This window comes from Balaenoptera borealis (genome assembly GCF_965194805.1).
Source record: "Balaenoptera borealis genome assembly, chromosome: 1".
Taxonomy (NCBI): Eukaryota; Metazoa; Chordata; class Mammalia; order Artiodactyla; family Balaenopteridae; genus Balaenoptera; species Balaenoptera borealis.
In genome coordinates this window covers 88,533,289-88,555,123 of record NC_138860.1, presented here as the reverse complement: position 1 = coordinate 88,555,123, position 21,835 = coordinate 88,533,289, and the positions used below count along the sequence as shown (strand labels likewise).

The 21,835-nt window shown below is 40.4% G+C and overlaps 1 protein-coding gene and 1 long non-coding RNA gene across 5 annotated transcripts in view; both read left to right on the top strand.

Moving 5' to 3' along the window:
• Nucleotides 1–21,835, top strand: part of PDE4DIP (phosphodiesterase 4D interacting protein) — a 213,658-nt gene that overhangs the window by 19,819 nt on the left and 172,004 nt on the right. The window lies entirely within an intron of this gene.
• Nucleotides 6,236–14,905, top strand: LOC309617591. The gene is made up of 2 exons (XR_014238069.1): nucleotides 6,236–10,285; nucleotides 12,612–14,905. It is a non-coding gene; the product is annotated as an uncharacterized lncRNA (long non-coding RNA).

The window sequence follows — 21,835 nt, the reverse complement described above, 5'->3', positions numbered from 1 at the left end:
TTAATCACTCCCTCCTTTATGTTCCTCTTTGTACCTTTTTGGTAGCACTTACACAATCCGATTTGTATTATGGTTTGATGAATGCCTGCCTCACTCCCCACACTAGATTTTAAACATGTAGTACAATGCCTAGCACATGCTCTGTAAGCATTTGTTGAACCAATGTTGAATTGAGTGAACTAAGGTAACCAAGTTGTCCCTGAGTTTTATCAGCTTGTGGGAATAAATGAAGTCTCATGAGCATTAGCTACCTTTGAACTCCCACCTTTTCATTTAGGAAATGAAGTATTTTACAAAGCCCCCTTCCCCATCACAAGTATTTCTGCTTATCCCAAGGGGTGTTTCCCAATCTCTCATAAACTGTTCCTGGTTTTGACTTCTGTTGCTCTGAGGCACAGCTGCCACTTACTATGTATAGTCCCCAGAGTCACACATCTCCCCAGTCCCTGCCCCACTCCAGCTACTGAAGGGCAGATCTTTCAATTCATATAGTACTTATAATCTTTTCTCTCCAGGTTACTTGCATGGCCTGGGTAACCAGGTACATCCATCCAAACCTCAATTCTGCCAATTAGATTCCTCTGTTGCACTAATAATACAGATAACAGATTTGAATTTATGAACTCTATTGGACAGTTTTTCACCACACGAAGCTCCAGTTTTACTATACCTGGGAACCTGTTCCTCTTACTGGCCTATCATTTAGTCTCTCTAAGGCCCCATTTCCTCACTTATAAAAGAGAGTTGCCTTGCTGGGTTGCTGTCTTAACACTGCTGGGTTTCTCTTCATTGCACTTATCACCATCTGGCATATTGTAGTTATTTCTTTGTTTATTGTCTGTCTATCCCAGTAGACTGTAAACCCCATGAAAACAGGGTCTTTGCTGGTTATTTTTTTTAACTGCTATGTCCCTAGTATATAGAATAGTGCCTGACACATAACTGTCCTCAGTAAGTATTTTTGAATGAATGAATGAAATAATGTATCAGAATTATTGTGTACATTTTAAGGTATTGCTCCAGTTGTCTATTTCTGCATAATGATGTACTTCAAACAACACCATTTTATTATATCATGTGATTTTTGTGGGTCAGGAATTTGGACAGGTCTCAGCTGAGCAATTTGTCTGCTTCATGTAGCATTCACTGGGTCGCTCAGTAGTATTCAGCTGAAGGCTGCTCTGGAGGTCCCAAAACAACTTCACTCACATCAGGCATAGAATCTGAGTGATGCCTGGTGCCTTCATGTGGACTGCTGGGTAATATTGAATATTTCACAAGTGGTCTTGGGGCCTCTCCTCAGTGTCTCTACAGCAAGGTAATCAGACTTCTTTCATGGCAGCTCAGTATATCAAGAGACCTAGGTGGAAGCTGACCCAGCCTCAGAATTTATGACCTCACGCCACATTCTATGGGTCAAGAAAGTCACTAAAACCAGCCCAGATTCAATGGGAGGAGAATTAGACCCCATCTCTCAATGGGAGAAGTAGCGAAGAATTTTCAACCATCTTTAATCTATGATATTCTTGCACCTTTTGGCCATAAACATTACTATGTGCATTGCTTACTTCCTCCCAAATCCCCCAGAAGTTTCACAACTTTTACTGTGTCGGTTCAGAAGTCCAGAATCTCACCATCTAAATCAAGTTCAGGTGAAGAGGAGGCTTCTGGGGTCTGTCCTCTGGGGTTTTTTCTTTGAGTCATTCTTCTTTTTTCATAAGAAATGGTCCTTTTCTGCAGTTGGGTAGCTTTCTCAGCCTGCTTCCCCTCAGTAGCTGGTTGAAGGTCCAAAGGTATCTTTTCATGCTGTGCTGTCTTAACCCCTTTCAGTCCTTGCTGGTACAATTTGCTTAAAAACTTTGAGGGCATCTTTTGTACTAATTTATAATCAAGTCTCCTAGACAAAAGACATACCACTTTTTATTCTGAAACAAGGTCTTCTGTACCTTGGGCTGCCTGAGAGGCTGCTGTAAAATAATGGGCCCTTAAAATTTTAGAAGTTCTTTTGTCTAGTGGAAAGGCACACCCTTAAGATTCGTCCTGGCCTCTTTGTTTAACTGAAATGGTATATGAGGTGCCACCTTAAACCTTCTTGAGGTCTTAACCATGTGTCTAATAGTTACATCTTGGATTTGATTTTTTTTCCCTGAGACTTCTTATTTTGAAAGCTTTTGCTATTTGGAGAAACTGAAGATGAGAGAAGCAGTTTGATTTTTGAATCTAGCAAATCCTGGCTATATTTACTCTAAATTCTGCTTAAAAACTGAATGGTTCTTTTCTTTTTTTAGCCCATCTTTTTCTATCCATATCTCATCATATGTGGTTAAAAGCAACCCGTTAGTACGTTTGAAATTCTGCCTAAAAATTTCCTTTGCCAGATCTACCGATTCATTAGGTGCATTTTCTATTTTCCACATTCCCACGGGTAATGGTTTTGCTAAATTTCTGCCAGTATATAACACAGGTCATTTTTTTTCAGCCCCCAATAATATTTTCTTCACTGTCCTTCACAGTCTCTCTAGCAGTCTCCTCAGTGTCCTTCCAGCTTTCACTAACCCTCTCCTAGAGGTCTTTCCAGCTTCTGCTGCATCCGGGTCCCAAAGGCACTGCCACCTGTGTTAGGTTTTTGTTATAGCAACAACCCACTTACAGGTACCAAATATGGTTCCGCTATCTATTGCTATTTAGTAAACTACTCCAAAACTTATGGCTCAACGCAAAAAAACATTTTATTAAATCTCGTGGTTTTAGGGATCAGTAATTCTAGCATAACCCAGCAGGGCAAATTTACTCCATATAACCACAGCTGGAGCTGCTCGATTACATCCAGCTGATGGCTGAACTGATCTAGAAGGTCCCAGACTGCTTCACTCATATGCCAGACACCTTGGTGGGAACTGCTAGATGGTGGGCTCAACTAGGCCCCTCCCCATCTCCATGTAGTATCAGGGCTTCTCCACATGGTTTCTCTAGCATGGGAGTTTGTTATATGGCAAGTTTGTTATATGGGGAGTTTGTTACATTTGAAGCTCAAGGCTTCAAAAGCAAGTGCCTTCAAGAGTCTTGCATGAAGGTGCAAGGCTTTTTTCTTTTTTGAATTAGCCCTGGCAGGCCCAGAACATCCCTTATATTGTATTCTATATTCAGTTAAGTCTAAGGCCAACCAAGATTAAAGGGGAGGAGAATTAGATTCCATCTCTCAGTGGAAGAAGAAGGAAAGAATTTGTGGCCATCTTTACCACAGACACTCTATCCTTGCCTGCAGAATGATTCCTCTCTGCAAAGGACATTTTTTAAACCCAGGGTTAGAGAGGTGGACGTGGAGCTGTGAGGGACAAAGGAGACATCTGCCGACTAACCAAGTCAGCTGGGCAGTGAAATGGTGGGCGGTGAAACGACAGACGCTGCAGACATCATCCTCCTATCTAAGTCTCAGTGAATGTTAGGGGTCAAAATCAGGGAAGCAGTGCATATAGTGAGTGGTTAAGCATGACGTTATGGAGCTAGACTGGTTTCAGATCTCAGCTCTGTATACTTAGGCAATATACTTTACCTCCCTGTGTCCCACAGTAGTCACTTACAAAACAGAGTTAACTAGAGCCTATCTCATCATGTTATTGTGAGGATGAAAGGAATCGGTACATATAACACTTTTAGAAGAGAACATGGCAAAAATATGTTAGACATGGTTATGTTTATTATTGCCTTATAGTTCATGGAGTAATCTATATCAAGAGCAATAGTCCTGAGCTTCCCTGGTGGTGCAGTGGTTAAGAATCTGCCTGCCAATGCAGGAGACACGGGTTTGAGCCCTGGTCCAGGAAGATCCCACATGCTGCAGAGCAACTAAGCCCATGTGCCACAACTACTGAGCCCTCCTGCCACAACTACTTAAGCCCGCATGCCTAGAGCCCATGCTCCACAACAAGAGAAGCCACCGCAATGAGAAGCCCACGCACCGCAATGAAGAGTAGCCCCCGCTCAACACAACTAGAGAAAGCCCGCGTGCAGCAATGAAGAGCCAACGCAGCCAAAAAATAAGTAAATAAATTTATTTTAAAAAAAGAATCTGCCTGCCAATGCAAGGGACACGGGTTTGAGCCCTGGTCCAGGAAGATCCCACATGCCACGGGGCAACTAAGCCCATATGCCACAACTACTGAGCCTGCGCTCTAGAGCCTGCGAGCCACAACTACTGATCCCACGCACCACAACTACTGAAGCCCACGTGCCTATAGCCCATGCTCTGCAACAAGAGAAGACACTGCAATGAGAAGCCCATGCACCGCAACAAAGAGTAGCCCCTGCTCGCTGCAACTAGAGAAAGCCCACGCACAGCAACGAAGACGCAATGCAGCCAAAAATAGCTTAATTAAAAAAAAAAAAAAGAGCAATAGTCCTTTTTTTTTTTTATTTTAAACATCTTTATTGAAGTATAATTGCCTTACAATGGTGTGTTAGCTTCTGCTTTATAACAAAGTGAATCAGTTATACATATACAATATGTTCCCATTTCTCTTCCCTCTTGCATCTCCCTCCCTGCCACCCTCCCCATCCCACCCCTCTAGGTGGTCACAAAGCACCGAGCTGATCTCCCTGTGCTATGCGGCTGCTTCCCACTAGTTACCTATTTTACATTTGGTAGTGTATATATGTCCATGACACTCTCTTACCCTGTCACATCTCACCCCACCCCCTCCCCATATCCTCAAGTCCATTCTCTAGTAGGTCTGTGTCTTTATTCCCGTCTTGCCACTAGGTTCTTCATGGCCTTTTTTTTTTTTTTTTTTTCTCCTTAGATTCCATATATATGTGTTAGCATACTGTATTTGTTTTTCTCTTTCTGACTTACTTCACTCTGTATGACAGACTCTAACTCCATCCATCTCATTACAAATACCTCCATTTCATTTCTTTTTATGGCTGAGTAATATTCCATTGTATATATGTGCCACATCTTCTTTATCCATTCATCTGTCGATGGACATTTAGGTTGCTTCCATGTCCTGGCTATTGTAAATAGAGCTGCAATGAACATTTTGGTACATGACTCTTTTTGACCTATGGTTTTCTCAGGGTATATGCCCAGTAGTGGGATTGCTGGGTCGTATGGTAGTTCTATTTGTAGTTTTTTAAGGAACCTCCATACCGTTCTCCATAGTGGCTGTATCAATTTACATTCCCACCAACAGTGCAAGAGTGTTCCCTTTCCTCCACACCCTCTCCAGCATTTATTGTTTCTACATTTTTTGATGATGGCCATTCTGACTGGTGTGAGATGATATCTCATTGTAGTTTTGATTTGCATTTCTCTAATGATTAATGATGTTGAGCATTCTTTCATGTGTCTGTAGGCCATCTGTATATCTTCTTTGGAGAAATGTCTATTTAGGTCTTCTGCCCATTTTTGGATTGGGTTGTTCTTTTTTTGTTATTGAGCTGCATGAGCGGCTTGTAAATCTTGGAGATTAATCCTTTGTCAGTTGCTTCATTTGCAAATATTTTCTCCCATTCTGATGGTTGTCTTTTGGTCTTGTTTATGGTTTCCTTTGCTGTGCAAAAGCTTTTAAGTTTCATTAGGTCCCATTTGTTTATTTGTGTTCTTATTTCCATTTCTCTGGGAGCTGCGTCAAAAAGAATCTTGCTGTGATGTATGTCATAGAGTGTTCTGCCTATGTTTTCCTCTAAGAGTTTGATAGTGTCTGGCCTTACACTTAGGTCTTTAATCCATTTGGAGTTTATTTTTGTGCATGGTGTCAGGGAGTGTTCTAATTTCATACTTTTACATGTAGCTGTCCAATTTTCCCAGCACCACTTATTGAAGAGGCTGTCTTTTCTCCACTGTATATGCTTGCCTCCTTTATCAAAGATAAGGTGACCATATGTGTGTGGGTTTATCTCTGGGCTTTCTATCCTGTTCCATTGATCTATATTTCTGTTTTTGTGCCAGTACCAAACTGTCTTGATTACTGAAGCTTTGTAATATAGTCTGAAGTCAGGGAGCCTGATTCCCCCAGCTCCATTTTTCGTTCTCAAGATTGCTTTGGCTATTCGGGGTCTTTTGTGTTTCCATACAAATTGTGAAATTTTTTGTTCTAGTTCTGTGAAAAATGCCAGTGGTAGTTTGATAGGGATTGCATTGAATCTGTAGATTGCTTTGGGTAGTATAGTCATTTTCACAATGTTGATTCTTCCAATCCAGGAACATGGTATATCTCTCCATCTATTTCAATAGTCCTTTTTACCCAGAGTCCAGCTGGGGAGAAGGAAGAGAAAGGAAATTTAAAAAACTAAATAAATGGAAGGTAAAAGTACCACTGGAGTATTTGGAGCTGAGTATGAAGACAGAGATACTTTCCTATTTTTTGTCCCTTATCATCAATTTAGACATTTCCTGAAGCACAATCAATTGACCATTTCAAAAGCAGTGTACTCAGGAAAGAATAACGTTAACTGGTTTAATTTATCAACATTATCTATCCAGATTCTTTGAGTTCTAATCCAGAAAACTGGGAGAGATATGCAAAAAGGAAGATGTGTGACTTTCTACCATAATGATCCATGGGATCTATAGTCTTCTCTCTGCCTTGGTCTCAAAGTGAGTTAAAAAATAAAATGAAATGAAAAAAATTTTTAAAAGTGTGTCAGGATAGACCACATTATGCTGCAGTAATAAATAGTCCCCAAATCTCAGTAACTTAATACAACAAAAATGTATTTCTTGCTCATTCCACATGTTCAATTTGGGCCAGCAGGAACACTGATCGTCAGAGTCACTCAGAGACCCCAGTTGATGAAAACTTCATCTTGACAAATATTGTCTTCAAGGATCAATACAACAGTGGAAATTGACAGTAACTGGTAGATTTTTATTGTTGTTCCAAAATACTCACCCCTTCTGCACTCTGTGGGCAGTGTGTACTTTTCTTCACCAAGGACTCTGGACTTGGCCATGTGACTTACTTTGGGGAATGGAATATGGCAGAAGGGACAATGTGCCCATTCTGAGCAGAGATTTTAAGAGACATCACAGTCTCTGCCAACTCTCTTACACTCCTGTACTCTACCATGAGAAGAATATTCCCCAGGTATCCACTGCTTCTTCAGTGGGGGTCCTGGAATGAGAGCTACATGAAGCAGACTTGAACCCATGCCCAACCAAGCCATACCTGAACCACAGATCCTTGAGTCGAACTGGATGTTTGTTGTACAATGCTGATATTTGGGAGCTCTTTGTTAAGCAGCATTGTTTCAGCAAAAAGATGACTAATACAATGACTCAACACAGCAGGATTTCATGACTAGCTACTACAGATAATCGTTTTCAAGTAAGCATATAAAAGAGGAATACTGCTTACTAGTTAGTATTCTGAGAAATATAAAGTAAAATGAGATGATATTAAATTATTTATATACTATATAAATAGATATAGACATATCTAAAATACCTTATTACTATTAAGTTATTTGTTATCTATTAAATAAGGAAAAATTAAAATGATAAAACCTAGTGCTCTTGAAGCTGTGCAATATGTTAAAATTAGAAGGTCCTTTTATCCTAAAATTCCTATACCTTAAGAAGTTATACTAGGGAAATAATTCAAAAGACTAAAATAATGAAGGTAGGAAAACTTCATTAAGGCATTGTGTATAAGAGTCTAATATTAGAAACAGCATAACTATGCAGTAATAGAATATTATTAAGTAAACTATGGTTATATTGATTTATATAATATACAATCATTAGAATAATAAATATGAACATTCTCTAACAATAGGGACAAATATCTAATAAATGAAAAAAGAGGATATAAACATGTCTAAGCTGTACGTAATTGTAACTATACAAATAGGTATGTAATATATATGGATAATAATTGTAGGGAATATGGAGAAATTTAAACTGTTGTGCTGGAGGAGTGGATATGTGGGTGAATATTTTCTTTTAAAATATAAGACAAAAAGTTAGTTCTTTTGACAATACATTTAATTTTAAAAACAAAAAAAAATTCTTTTTTCAATAATATACTCTTATATTGTAAGAGAGAGTCAGCATTTGGGTTAAATGATATATTTTTAAAAGACTGGAAGGAAATTAAACTTTCAACATTGATTATCTCTGGGTATTATGGATAATTTACTTTCTATATACTTTTCTGTAATTTTCAAATCTTTTACAATGAATGTGTTATGAACTTAGTAAACAAGTTATTTTAAAACTGAATAAGCATATTTTCTAGCCTCACTTCTGGGACTCCACAGTTTATCTAGTTAGTGCTATAATTTCTTGAATGCAGCACATGTCTGGCTGTAGACAGAGTTCCTCTCCAAACTCAGTAGCCCATAATTTGATTCGAGACAAAACTAAATATAGTACCAACTTTAGCATGGAAGATGGAACTCTGACTCTCCCTGCTCCCCCTTTTTTTCTTTCTTTCTTTTTTGGCTTCAGAGGCAGCAGGAGATTTTTTTCTAGAGAAGTGACCTGTAAGCCTTGTCAATCTGGACAGGCTTGACCTTGTCAATCAGGTCAATCTGGACCTTAAAACATTTCCTGGAAACATTCTAAGCTCAGGAGCAGTGTGGTCTTAGGTACTAGTTGTGTTGAGGTTGGGGGGTTCTAGACTAGGGGCCTTTCAGACATTTCTTCTGAACTCTCAAATGTTTTAATGTTACCCTGCCCTCCCAACCCTAATTCTGTACTGATAATTAGGGGAACTAACCCAAGAGATGGGAGGCAGAATGATAGTTTGCCCCAAGAATACAGGCTCCCCATAGTCTCAGCAATACTTAGGCATGCTAGGGTCCTTCCTGAGTTAAACTCTTAGGCTACCTGAGAGAATCAATTCATTCTAGAGAAGGCTTGTTGGTCTTTTCTTCAGAGGACATGTCTCCAGGGCCACACCATGTAGAAGATGGCCTGTATCAGAGCCTTAACAGAGACCTTCAGCCTTTTTGGTCTCAAATTTATCATCTGTGAAATGAATACAACTAAGTCAACATTGCCACATGTGGGCACTATAAAGCTTTCTGTAAATTAAAAAAAAAAAAAGGTCAGTGGTAATGCTAATAATAACAGTGATTATGTCACTTAATAAAAAGTTTTTATTTTAGAGCTAAAAAGGAGCTTCAAGGCTGTAAGCCCTTTAATTATAGCATGTCTGACATGTCTAAACTTTGTTACATAAATAGATGATACAGGGTCTCAGGCAGCACCATCTCCAAAGAGCCCTTTTCCATGATCTTAGAACAGTTATAGGGAAGATCCTAGGTCCTGATGGCCACTGTCTTGAAGCTTTTCTAGCATTCTGGGAAGTTCAGGAACCCTCTGCCCTCTTGAAGCTAGTGGAAGAGCCCAGTAGCCTCTGTGCTTGGGAAATTGAAACCCAGGGAGAGAGAATACTATAAAAGCAGGATGTCTGAGATGGAGGCAGCTAATAAGGCTGCAAGGTGTTGTAAGGCTGCTTCCCTTACTGAGGAAGGTTCTGGTCTCCGCATCAGTGGTGACACTAACATATCAGATCTCTAAGAAAATAACATCATGTCCTATGATCATTTAGTGTCTGCATCTGCATTCACCCAGGATTGCACCTAAAACCTTCCTAGACTCCAGCTCTGGCTCTGAGGTTACCTGTGGGTGGGGTGATGCAGGCACACAAAAGGACATCCTCTCCAAATTTTCCCGACTGTTGGTTGGTTTTTTCCAAAGCCCCTCAGTGGGACAGGCGAGGGACAGAGGGCTGGGTATGGAGGCCTCTAAGCTCCCTGGTCGTCTGCCAACATCATCCAGGCAGGGAAGAAGGAAGGGTGTGTTCAGGCAGGCGGCGTGCAACCTGGGCCGGCTCGGCCCCAGCACACTGGCTGTGGGGAGCCCCGCCTCCCCTCGCGGTTGACAGCTCAGCTGGTGCAGAGCAACTCGTGCCAGCCAGTCGTGTCTCAGCCTCGGAGTGTGTGCGCACACCGCGGGCTGCCTCTGGCCCCAGCTCCCAAAACAGCTCCGCGCGCCGCTCCGCTCTACGTCCAGCTTCCTACTGAGAACAGTCCCTCCCTTGTGTCCGTAGCACCGTTAGCTGGAGGTTTGGCCACGTCAAATCGGTTTTCTAAAAAAGCGGGGAGCAGAGCTCTCTCTTCGCCGACACAGAAAGAGGCAACTGGGGAGGAAAGGTTCTTTGCGCTGGAGGATCGTGGGCCAGGCTTCTCATTTTCCCAGGCTGCTTCCACTCCCGGGTGAGGAGCGCCCCGCGAGTAAGGACAGCGCCTGGAAAATGGAGCAGACGTGGACAAGGTAGGTGAGCTGCTTCTTCCCCCCCGACCCCCGCCACGTTCCGGATTTGGTGTCCCTCCACCCCACCCCACCCCTGCCCTTGCGCCCTTTTGGAGAGGTCGCCCCTCACCGCTAGGGGCCTTTGAAAGCTTCTCTTTCGATTGCCTCCCCCTCCCTAATTCCCGGCCTACTTCTCTTGGTCCTCCTGCACATGTTCTGTTCTCTGGTGTTTTCCTGCTTAGTGAATCTCCCTTCCACCTAGTCTTGATGTTAAAGATATCCAATGAGGCTGCCTGGAAGTTTTTGTAGAAATGTTTCTCTGTCTTATAACTATTCCACAGATGAGAGGGATTCCCCCAGGTCTTTCCTTAGAGATACCTTTGATTTCAGCTATCTTGAAAAATATCAGATTCCTTCTCACCCTGACATGTTTTCCTACTCAACCTCTACTAGTCACACAAAGGCAACGGACTGAGTGAGCAGAGCCTGCAATGCTCATCTCCAGCGTCTCCAGCTGGAACTGTTGCTGGGAGAGGAAAGGAGAAAGAAACAAACCAGGGTGCCCGTCATTGCTCAGGCTTTGTCGAGGTCGGGGTGACAGCTGATTTTAGGTCAGATTTTGGAGATGCACGGTGGAATTGTGTTTCCTCCATGCCCCGTTGCTTCCCCCCCCCACCCCCAATATACTTTAAAATGGGGCTCATTCAAGGATAAGAGATGATGTCTTGAGACAAAGACTTCATTTTTGTTTTTAAGGGGGGAGGGTGATGGAAAGGCTATTCAGAGGTGTTTCCGTAACAGGTAGGCCTCCATCTCCAAGATTTAGCTTTGGAGAACTGGAGCGGGGCCAGATGCGTGTTCTGAGTCCTAACAGAGGGCAGACTGTACTAACACAGAAGGTAAATGTGGGGCTTAACAGTACTTTGGAAAAGACCTGGCGGATCTTAGCTGATTGTTCAACAGGAGAGAACCGTATAATGTGAACTTGGAAGAAAGGGCATATTGAAGATTAGAGGGTATTGATAAGAAGTTCACTCTCTAGATTTACTTTTTGCTGTTTTCTGCTCTTCACAGGCCTCTCCTAGAGGCTAGTGCTCTGTTCCGAGCATCACTAGATAAAAGGAGTGCAATCAAGAGACACGAGGGGACTGAGAACCATACCTGAGGGGTGACCAAAGGACCTGGGGCTCTTTAGTCTGGAGAAGTAAAGACTTGGGGTGGGGACATGGATATGGTAGCTCCCTTCAAATATTTGAAGAGCAGCTGGTGGTAGAGGGATTAGGTCAGTTAGATCAATTTGGAATCTCTTAGGAGGACAGTACAACAAATTGGAGCAAGTTATGAAGATGCAAGTTATGGCTTACTGTAAAGGAAAAGCTTTCTCACAAGTGACCTGCCTGGACAGTAAATAGGTTCCTGACCTTGCCTATAATTATTCAAGCAAACACTAGGTGACCACTTGATGGTAATGAGGGTGAGTGTATCAGGGATTCTTGCTCTCTATCAGTGTTTTTCACACTTAAAACAAAGTATTATTTATTAACTTGTTTGAACTTTAGATATAGCCATTTCAGACAAATTCAGAAATAAGTTAGAAAAATCACAAATCATATGTTTATAGTTCAATTAATTTCACAAACTGAGTATACCCATGTAATGAGCACTAAGATCAAAAAAGAGAATAAAACCAGCACCCCTGAAGCCCTCATGACCCCAAGGATAACCATTATCCTAACTTTCTTTTTTCCAATTTATTTATTTATTTTATTTTATTTTATTTTTTTTAAACATCTTTATTGGAGTATAATTGCTTTACAATGGTGTGTTAGTTTCTGCTTTATAACAAAGTGAATCAGTTATACATATACATGTGTTCCCATATCTCTTCCCTCTTGCATCTCCCTCCCTCCCACCCTCCCTATCCCACCCCTCTAGGTGGTCTCTAGGTGGTCACAAAGCACAGAGCTGATCTCCCTGTGCTATGCGGTTATCCTAACTTTTAACACAATAGATTAGTTTTGCCTGGTTTTGAACTTTATGTAAGTGAAATTATCCACTGTGTACTCTTTCGTATCTGGCTTCTTTCACTCAATCTTATGTTGTGCAAATCTTCCACATTGTGTGTAGTTGTAGTTCATTCATTCTTGCTTCTATATAGGATTCTGTCATGTGTAGATATATCAAATGTATTTATCCATTCTGTTGTTAATGAGCATTTGGGGCTATTATGAATAGTGTTGCTATGAGCATTCCTGTACATGTCTTTTGGTGAACATATGCACACATTTCTTTTGGGTAAATACACAGAATTGCTGGGTAATAGGAAATGCATGTTCATCTTTTGTAGATACTTCCAAATAATTTTCTAAAGTGGTTATGAAGAGGATATTCAAAGGGCTGAGATACAGCGTAAAGGTGCTCCACATCACTGGTCATTAGGGAAACGTAGATTAGAACCACAATGCCATTCCACTATGTACATATCAGAATGGTTGAAATGGGGACTTCCCTGGTGGTGCAGTAGTTAAGAATCTGCCTGCCAATGTAGGGGACAGGGGTTCGAGCCCTGGTCCAGGAGGATCACACATGCCGCGGAGCAACTAAGCCCGTGTGCCACAACTACTGAGCCTGTGCTCTAGAGCCCGCGAGCCACAACTACTGAGACCATGTGCTACAACTACTGAAGCCCACGCGCCTAGAGCCCATGCTCTGCAACAAGAGAAGCCACCGCAATGAGAAGCCCGCGCACCTCAACGAAGAGTAGCCCCTGCTCACCGTAACTAGAGAAAGCCTGCACACAGCAACGAAGACCCAACGTGGCCAAAAATAAATTAAAAAAAAAAAATGAATGGCTGAAGTGAAAAAGACAGAAAATAACAAATGTTGCTGAAGTAGAAGAGTCATTATGTTCACACTTTTCTTCTATCCCTACCCTCAAAAAGAAAGGTATTTACATTACAACCAAGTACACTCCCATATGTAACTGAAACAAATGTATCATGTAGCAATACTTAAGCTTACTATGTGTTTTGTACTCTGATCTTTCCCCACCCTATTCTTTTCCTTTAAAAAAAAAAATGCTTGTGTGACTCAATTTATTTCACCACCCAGTGGGTCACAGATGGAAAAATCCTGTAATCATATATCGTAACTGATGTCTCAGATACTTCCTAACTGGAAGCTAAGATCAGTTCATAAACATTTATTTTAAATGTGAGCCCAATACAGGTGAGGCACTGTGCTGAATGCTAAGAGTAAAACAATGAATGAGAGAGACGGTTCCTGCCTTTGAGGGTTTGACTTTGTTGTCTATAATTCTAATAGAGGCTAAGGCAGACATATGCATTGGCGGTTTGGGAGCACAGTGGAATAAAAATTAACTCTAAAGCTGCCATTTATATTAAGCTTGCATTTGTTAGCTTTTGTGTTAATCCCTTTGTGTACTTTATTTCACCTAATCCTCACAACCCTATGAGGTCTGAAGTAAATGTTATTATAGTCATTTTTAAGACAAGAAAATTGAAGTTCAGATTAAAAATTTGACCAGGTAACACACACAGCTGAGGAAGAAATATAGCCTGGAACTATCTAATTCCAAAACCTATTCTTCTTAGTTGCTTCACTTGAATTGAGTCTTGTAGGCGACTTGGTTTCTGAGTTGCTTCTGAACCCAGCTACTTATCCTGACTGTGATTAAGCTTATGAATAAGTTTAAGACTATGATTCCATTCCCAAATCTCATTCTTGGCAGTTCTGGAAATTCCCCTCTCTGAGGGGTTCTTCACATGAGCCTCCATATCCTTTATCTTGCTCAGTCTACCCACAGAGGACAGGGTGCTGAGTATTTGAGTTCTCAAACTTAAATATCTCCTACTCCCAGCTGTATATCATCTGCCCTCTACAAGTCAATGGGAGTATTTTTTCCCAGGGATGTTGCCTGACTGTTGCCAGACTCTTTGGTTAAATCATTTGGAGAGAGCATGGTTTTTTCTGGAATAGCGAATTAATAAGCTAGTTTGGTCCCTAACTGAACTGCTATCCATGAATTGGGAAAGAGTTGTCAAAGGAATATACTCATGGAGGTGATGAGGAACCTGATGATGGAGGTGATTTGCTTGCTTCGTTAGTCTAGTATCAACCACGCAAACAGCTTCTGCTGCTCTAAAGGTTTAGCATTCATCTATCTGGACTAGCAACTCCCTAGAGCAGTGTGAGTGTTTCAGAATCCCTGTTTGTATTAGTTTCCTTTTGCTGCTATGACGAATTACCACAAATTTAGTGGCTTAAAACAACACAAACTTATTATCTTGCAATTCTGGAGGTCAAAAGTCTGAAAATTGGTCTTCTAGGCAAAATCAAGGTGTCAGCAGGATTGTGTTTCTCCTGGAGGCTCTAGGGAAGAATCCATTCCTTGCCTTTTTCTAGCTTAAAGAGGCTGTCCACATCCCTTGGTTCATGGTCCCTTTCCAGCAATGGCATCACTCCAGCCTCTGTGCTGTCCACATCCCTTGGTTCATGGTCCCTTTCCAGCAATGGCATCACTCCAGCCTCTGTTTCTTCATCCCACCTCCTCCTCTCTCATTCTGACTCTCCTGTGTATCTCTCACAAGGACCCTTGTGATGACATTGGGCCCAATGGGGTACTCCAGGATAATCTCACCGTCTCAAAATCCTTAATCACATCTGAAAGTCCCTTTTGCCATGAAAGTGGCAAAGTCACAGGTTCCAGAGATTAGGAATGTGGACTTCTTTGGAGAGCCCTATTCAGCCTGCCACACTGTTAAGTGCTGGAAAAGGCATTACTAATTCTTCTCCCCTTTTACATGGACATTTTCTTGTTTCTAGCATATAGGAAAGCTGAATAAAAGTCAGATAAATCATATATGAACCTTATACAACTTCCCTGAACAAACAACTCAAGAAAAAGAGAACTTGAACTATTTAGGGGCTACCTTTAAGATTGAAGTTTAGGAAAGGAAAGCAAATTAATTAGTCTGTTTTGTTTTGTTTTCTCTTACCCTGTAATTTGATTTAATAAAATGCAAGCATTAATTGTATTTGCCTGCCATGCCTGTGAACATTTGGAGAAGGGAAGTAACATCCAAGAAAAATAGTGATTAGGTCTCAAAATTTAAAAATTCTTTATTTTGTTTCTCCTCTCCCACATGGTTAAAGTGTAGCCTTCAAGTAAGACAAAATGCCCATTTATCCCAGTTATATTGCATTTAAAAGATACCCCTTTAAAGCTTATTTGCAATTATTCTGCTCAGTATTAACTCTCAGCCTAAAAGAAGCAAGGACATTTATTTCTCTTTGGATTTGTGGTGAGTTAGCAGAGAGTCCTGTTTACTAACGCATAGTTACAACCAGAGATGGCATTTCTCCCCATTTTATAGATGTGGCAGCTGAAGGTAGAGAGGTTAAGCAGGCATTGGAGCATGAAGGTCTGGTTGATTCTGGTATCTTTGCTTACAGCGGTGCTGCAGCTTTGCATACAGCGCTTTTTATTAGGAAAATGCTCCTTTTCGTAATTCTATAACTGAAACATGTTTGGATATTGGATTTCCTATTTAACATTCAGCACTTCTAGTGATTGATTTTCTGCATTTGGGGTAGGAAAATCTCTGACTTTGCAACTCTGATCTGCTTTTAAATAGGCCTATACTTGGATTTAGGCTTGAGAAATTTATCTCAATCAGTGCTTTCACTCCCACTTTCTTATTTCCTATACACTAGATCAGACTGGACCCCCTTCTTCTTCTTGCAGCTTACATGCTAAGGCTGGATGTAAAATACCAGAAGTCTGGGAAATGGTTATTTCTGTCTCTGAAAGGATAAGTTGGCTGACCCTCATCACAGGGCCCTCTGCATTCTGGGTGGCTCAGGGGTAATTTATACAAGGCTGTGTGGAGTATCCATCCATTCAGTAGATGCACTGGGACACTGCTCCTATTGAAATGGGCAGAGAAATTGAAATTTTATTCTATAAATAAAATTCCAAACTGGGCTCAGAACATTCCACAAGTTGTCCCTGGCAAAAATTCAAATAGCATTTAAAGTTAGAAGAAAAAGTCCAGAATAAAAGAGATGTCATGGTGACCCAAGGTAGCTCTATCCAATTCTATTTTAAAACATCCAGAAGCACTGAGGACTTGTTTTCCTCTGTCTCAGGACATCTTCTGAGCTCTATGATCATCAAGACAAGTATGATCTGAATTTTATTTTTTTTTCATGGCTGAAGCACTTCACTAGTCATAGACTATTTATTATAACAACAACAACTTGTATTTTTCATAGCATTTTAGTAGTTTCTAATACATTTTCCCTTAATCTGTCTCATTATCTCCATTATCTCATTATCTCCTTTTCTGCGTGTTCCATTCTGCAGAAACTTCTTTCTCCCTTTGCTTTTCCAAGGCCAACTAGGGAAGAGGTAACCTGCACCTGGTGTCTACTTATCCTGGCCAAGGTAGAAGAGTGTAAAGAAGCAATAACTGCTGATATATAGAAAGCATTGACTGACAAAGAAAATTGAGTAATTTCTAGCACTTCATACAATTTGAGAATATATTTTCCACTTCATAATGTGGAACATTATTATTCATGATGTGGAATAACATGTCATGTCATATTATAATACTTTACTTAATCATTACCCTATAGTGAGTCCTTTAGGTTTCCAGTTTTTAACTATTATAAGTAATTCTTGATAAACTCTAGGTGCATAAGGCATCTTCTTCCATGGGATTATTTTTGAATGATAGATGTTCAGAAGTAGAATAACTGTGTCAAACACTTCTAGTTCTTGAAAATACATTGCAAATTGCTCAGAGTTTAGACTCATATAACTCATATTAAAATGAAGGATATTTCATTCCATTTAAATATCTTTTTCAAGACCTGAGTCCCTATATTGCAGAAGGGGAAGTGGAGGCACACTGACATAAAATGGCATATCCTAGGATAATCCCAGGTGAATCAGTAGCAACATTCTCAACTTTTAGCCTCTCCAGAGTAAAGTGCTTCACTATTGCTATTAATCTCTGTTACCATCCTAAAGTGTTTCCTGAAATGATAAACAGAAAATTTCAATATAAGAAAGTAAAAGTGGATATAAATTACTTCAAAATTCTGCATACATATTAGGATGTCTATTGCAAGGAGAGGAAAAAATTGATGCTGTATTTGGTTATGGGATTGTGGATAATACCCCTTATATGCTGCTTTAAAGCTAAGTCAGTATATGTTTTTATAGCAGAAAGAAATTTACATTTATTCTACCAAGTGACAACATGTAAAGTTTGGAACTGAGTTGGTCTTAGAAAAGATTCTTCTGTGCATTATTTATAGATTTCCAGATTATTGGTGCCTTGGGGGCAGAGTTATTGCCAGCAGACCTAGGGAGCTGGTGTCTCTTTACTCATCCTGAGCTAAAATTATTGTGAGTGGGCCTTAATATACCAGTTGTTCCCGCCTACACACCTAGCCTTGCCTTTGCTAGGATAACTTTGTTTATTCTTTAGAGGTTAGTTTCAGCATTATCTCCTTTTGGAATTATTTTTGGAACCTACTTCTGGATGTTCTCTATAGCCAGAGCACACTCTGCCTTCTCTGTTATTGCATGTGGCTAGTTAGTTTACTTGGTATTTTACATACTCTTTAAGTTTATTGGAAGAAGGGACCGTCTTTTGTCTCTAAATCTTCAGTATCTTACAATATTTCTAGCATATAGCAGATCCTCAGTTAAGAACTTTCTAGAGAACATTTCCTGCAAGGCTTACGTGAATATCTGTTTGGTAGGTGTCTCTTTCCTACGGAATGGATACAGCAGGTTATCAAATCTTGATGCCATTGTACATTCAAATTGTATTTATTCGTTGTTTAAGAAATATACATCAAATTCCTGTTACGATCTAGACTTCTTAAATGCTGGGTACCTGATAGCGAATGATACAAAAACCCTGCCTTCAGGGTGCTGACATTCTAGACAGGTCACAATGCACAAGTATATATTACTGCTGTAACTTGACCTCACAATTCCTTAACTCTAATTCACTTCAGCACACCATGAACACAGCCATCCTTTGTAGCTCATCTTCACTCCAAGTTCTCTATCCTTAGGATCCTTAACACTGAAATTATATTCCCTGACCACAAGGTCAAGTCCTCCATCTCTTCATTCTTTCTGAATATTCAGTTTACCTTATCACTTACTCCTTCATATCTTCCAGGCCATCTGCTCTTCATTCATCTCCCTACTGACCCGAGACCTCAGGGTCAGCTATTCGAATCATTTTCAGCATTGCTTTAGAATCTCTTACTGCCTTAACAGTCCCCCACCCTTGGTAACCCTCAGTTAATTTTATTATCCTCTGGGATTCTATAAGCTTTGTTCCAGTACATTGTAAAACCACACTGAGAAGGAAGACTCTAGATTCATTCTTTCTAACCTCGAGCAGGTTAATGGGCAGCCCTTCTCCTCCTCCCCTGACTCTTCATCTTCCCCTAAAAGTGCAATCCTCAAAACCTCTGATTTCAATAATAGGAATAAAATCTAGATGCAAAATTGCATGTTCGGTGTTATTTCTATTTTGTGGAATTCACACAGGCATATAAACTGAAGAACAGCTAAAAAGAAATACATGAAAATCTTTCTCAATGTTGCCTTTAAGTGGTAGCATTTTTTATTTTATTTTTTTCCTGTACACTTTTCTCCTTTCCAAAATTTCTGGAAAGAACACATAATTCTTTAAAAATCATTAAAACCAGGCACTATAAAGGAAGGAAAAAGTAAAAGATTATGCAAATAAAAGATTAGGTGAAAACAGAAAAAAAAATCATCTATCTCTTGATGTTTGGTCAGGGGCTCTGAGATAGACTGAGCCACAGCCTCGGGATTCCCCAGTGCCTTGTGAATAGTGGTTGTTAATGAAAACTGCATTGCCAGGACCAAGAGTAAAAAGCACAAGCTAAGTTTTAGAAGTAGGTGGAGGGACCATATACCATCCCTGAGTGATGTGGCTGAATTCAGAGAAGATTATTTTCACATCTCTTTTGAAAGCGTGATGTCAGTGTCTTGGCTGATTCAGGGGACAGGGCAGAGAATTTATTAGATATTTGCATGTCTAATAACCTCATAAGGCAAAGTGAGGAAAATAATTATTTGAACTGCCTTTTATCTGTTTATAGTATTAAGAGGTTTCTCTGAACCTTGAGGAATAGCAGCATGAAAAATGTTAGTTCCTTTTAGGATAAAGACAGTGCAGGAGGAAAATAAGTCATAAAACTCAAAGTTGTTGCAGATGCACAGTGATGCTTGTAGCTCCTGGTAGCTATTGAGGACTTAGCACTACAGAAAACTGCCTCCCAGAGATCCATCTGGCCACGGCCACGCTCAGTGAATAGATCCTGTTGAGTGAAGGGTGTAATTGCAGCCTGTACTGGAGAAAAGTGGATGTTACTGTATCCATGCCAAGTCAGCTCACACTTAGTCAGCATGCAGAGGGAGACTCACAAGTGATGCTTTCTCTGTTCTGAGGGGCTTTGCCAGTTAAGCATTCTAGCTTGCAGAGGCTATAATGATAGGTCTTGAGATGAGAAAAAAAATTATAATCTCGCTGTATTTATTATACTCCCGTCTTGTGCTCTGCATCTGTGACTTCTACCCTATTTGCATTTGAATGTGTGTTTTTGCAATTCTGTTGCCAAATGGGAGATATTGGCAATATTTGGAGCGGAGAAGATATACTCAGTGTCTCTCTTGGCAAGAGAAAAAGAGATCTGAGAAGTCTCAGAGCTTGTTCACTAATGGCCTTCCCAATTTTGATTGTGTCTATTTCCATTGCCTCTCCTGGCTGTCAGCTTATTCCCTTTGCCTTTTAGGGACAATGCCAAGTGTTATCACAGAAAGGATTCAGGGGAGGCGTGAATATTTGGAGGAATGTGGGTAGAGATAGGGAAGTATAAAATAGTGGATGACTCACTTTTCAGGATAGAACCTATGTAAAAAGTCATACTTGCCACTTCCCTTTTAGGATTTTAATTCATTTGTCACATGGCGTCTGTTATACCAGTACTCAAATACTCCATTGTGAACTCTGTATGTATTGGGGATGAGTTGGTGTCCCAAGAAACAAATCTGTGTCAGAATTTGAGTCTAAATTGCATCTCCTCCCCACAGCAGCATTGCCCACACTTCCCTTACCTCACTTTCTCAGGGGTCATTTCCCTGGAGTCAAGGCGGGTACAAAGGAGGCTCCTGGCAAAAGTGTGGGTAGAAATAGGGCATATTGGACGAGTAGAAGTTTGGAGTCAGACAGATACAGCTTTCAAGTTCAGGCTTACCACCAACTAGCTGGATAATCTTGGGCAAATTACTTCATCATTCTAGGCCTCTTGTTTCCTCATCTGTAAAATAGGGGTAACAGTACCTACTGAATTTTGTGAGAATTGAATGAGATAATGCCTGGAAAGTATCAGTCAGTCAATAAATGGTGGTGGGTGGTGATGGTTGTCCACAATATAATGATAACGGTCGTTTAATTCAAGATGAGTGCTGAGGAAAATTCCAGTGTAAGAAAACACGTGGAACTGTAAAGTTACGCACAGGCAGTCTGAAGACTATTACCTGTGGATGTCTTTGTTTCTAAGTTGGCACTGCTTGTGAAACCCTACCATTCAAAAATCACGTATTAAAGAAAGTAGGCCACAGTTCTCCTTGTCCTTCTGGCCCTTTTATATCTGCAAGGGTTGATTGTGGATATAAATTTAAAACATGAAAAAGAGATGCTTGAACATTAGAAAGATTTCTTTTATTTGAATCCGAATCTGGAAATTCCTGTCAAACGAGCTTTAAAAATATGGAATTAGAACAGGGTGTGTGTTTGGGCCCCAGTAAACAGCAAACTTGAGCAATCTTCCTGTCCCCCACTATCTGAGACGGCCACACTGAGACTAATCCCTTACGTATTTTATCTTTTATCAAGGGCCTTAAAAGAAGACTAGTGTAAATAGATCAGAATATGTTCCTTAACTTTTTAAAGAAGAATTAACCTTTTAGTATAAAAATAGTAAGAAATTTTAAAAAAGGAAGATATTCACTCGTATTTTCTACCATCGTAAACCCCCAGCCTTTTCACTCCTCTGGATTCTCTGCTACTCTGTATAGCCTCTATCTGTACACATTTTTACTCTAGTATAAATCTTAGTCCTAAACCTTTCTTGCTGACGTTATTTTAAATCACCTTTAGGGATTCTAAGTAGTTAGATGAAGATGTAGTGTTTGAGGAGGGAAGTGTAGATGAAGAACTGGTTTTCCCTTTGGCTCCCCCTAATACTCCTGCCTCAGGATTAGAGTTTGGGGGAGGAAGGCTTGAGGAGGGGAAAGGTAAAAAGGAAGTTGGAAGGGGTCCTGAGGAGCAGTTAATACTTACTCAGGTTGGGGGGGGGAGCAAAATAAAGCCCTGAACACACCCTTTATTTTCCTATTTTGGGGCCTTTGTCATGTTTCCTTATGTATTCATACCTATCCTCCAAGGCCTGAATTCAGTGTTCTCTGTTTTCTGTAGGTTT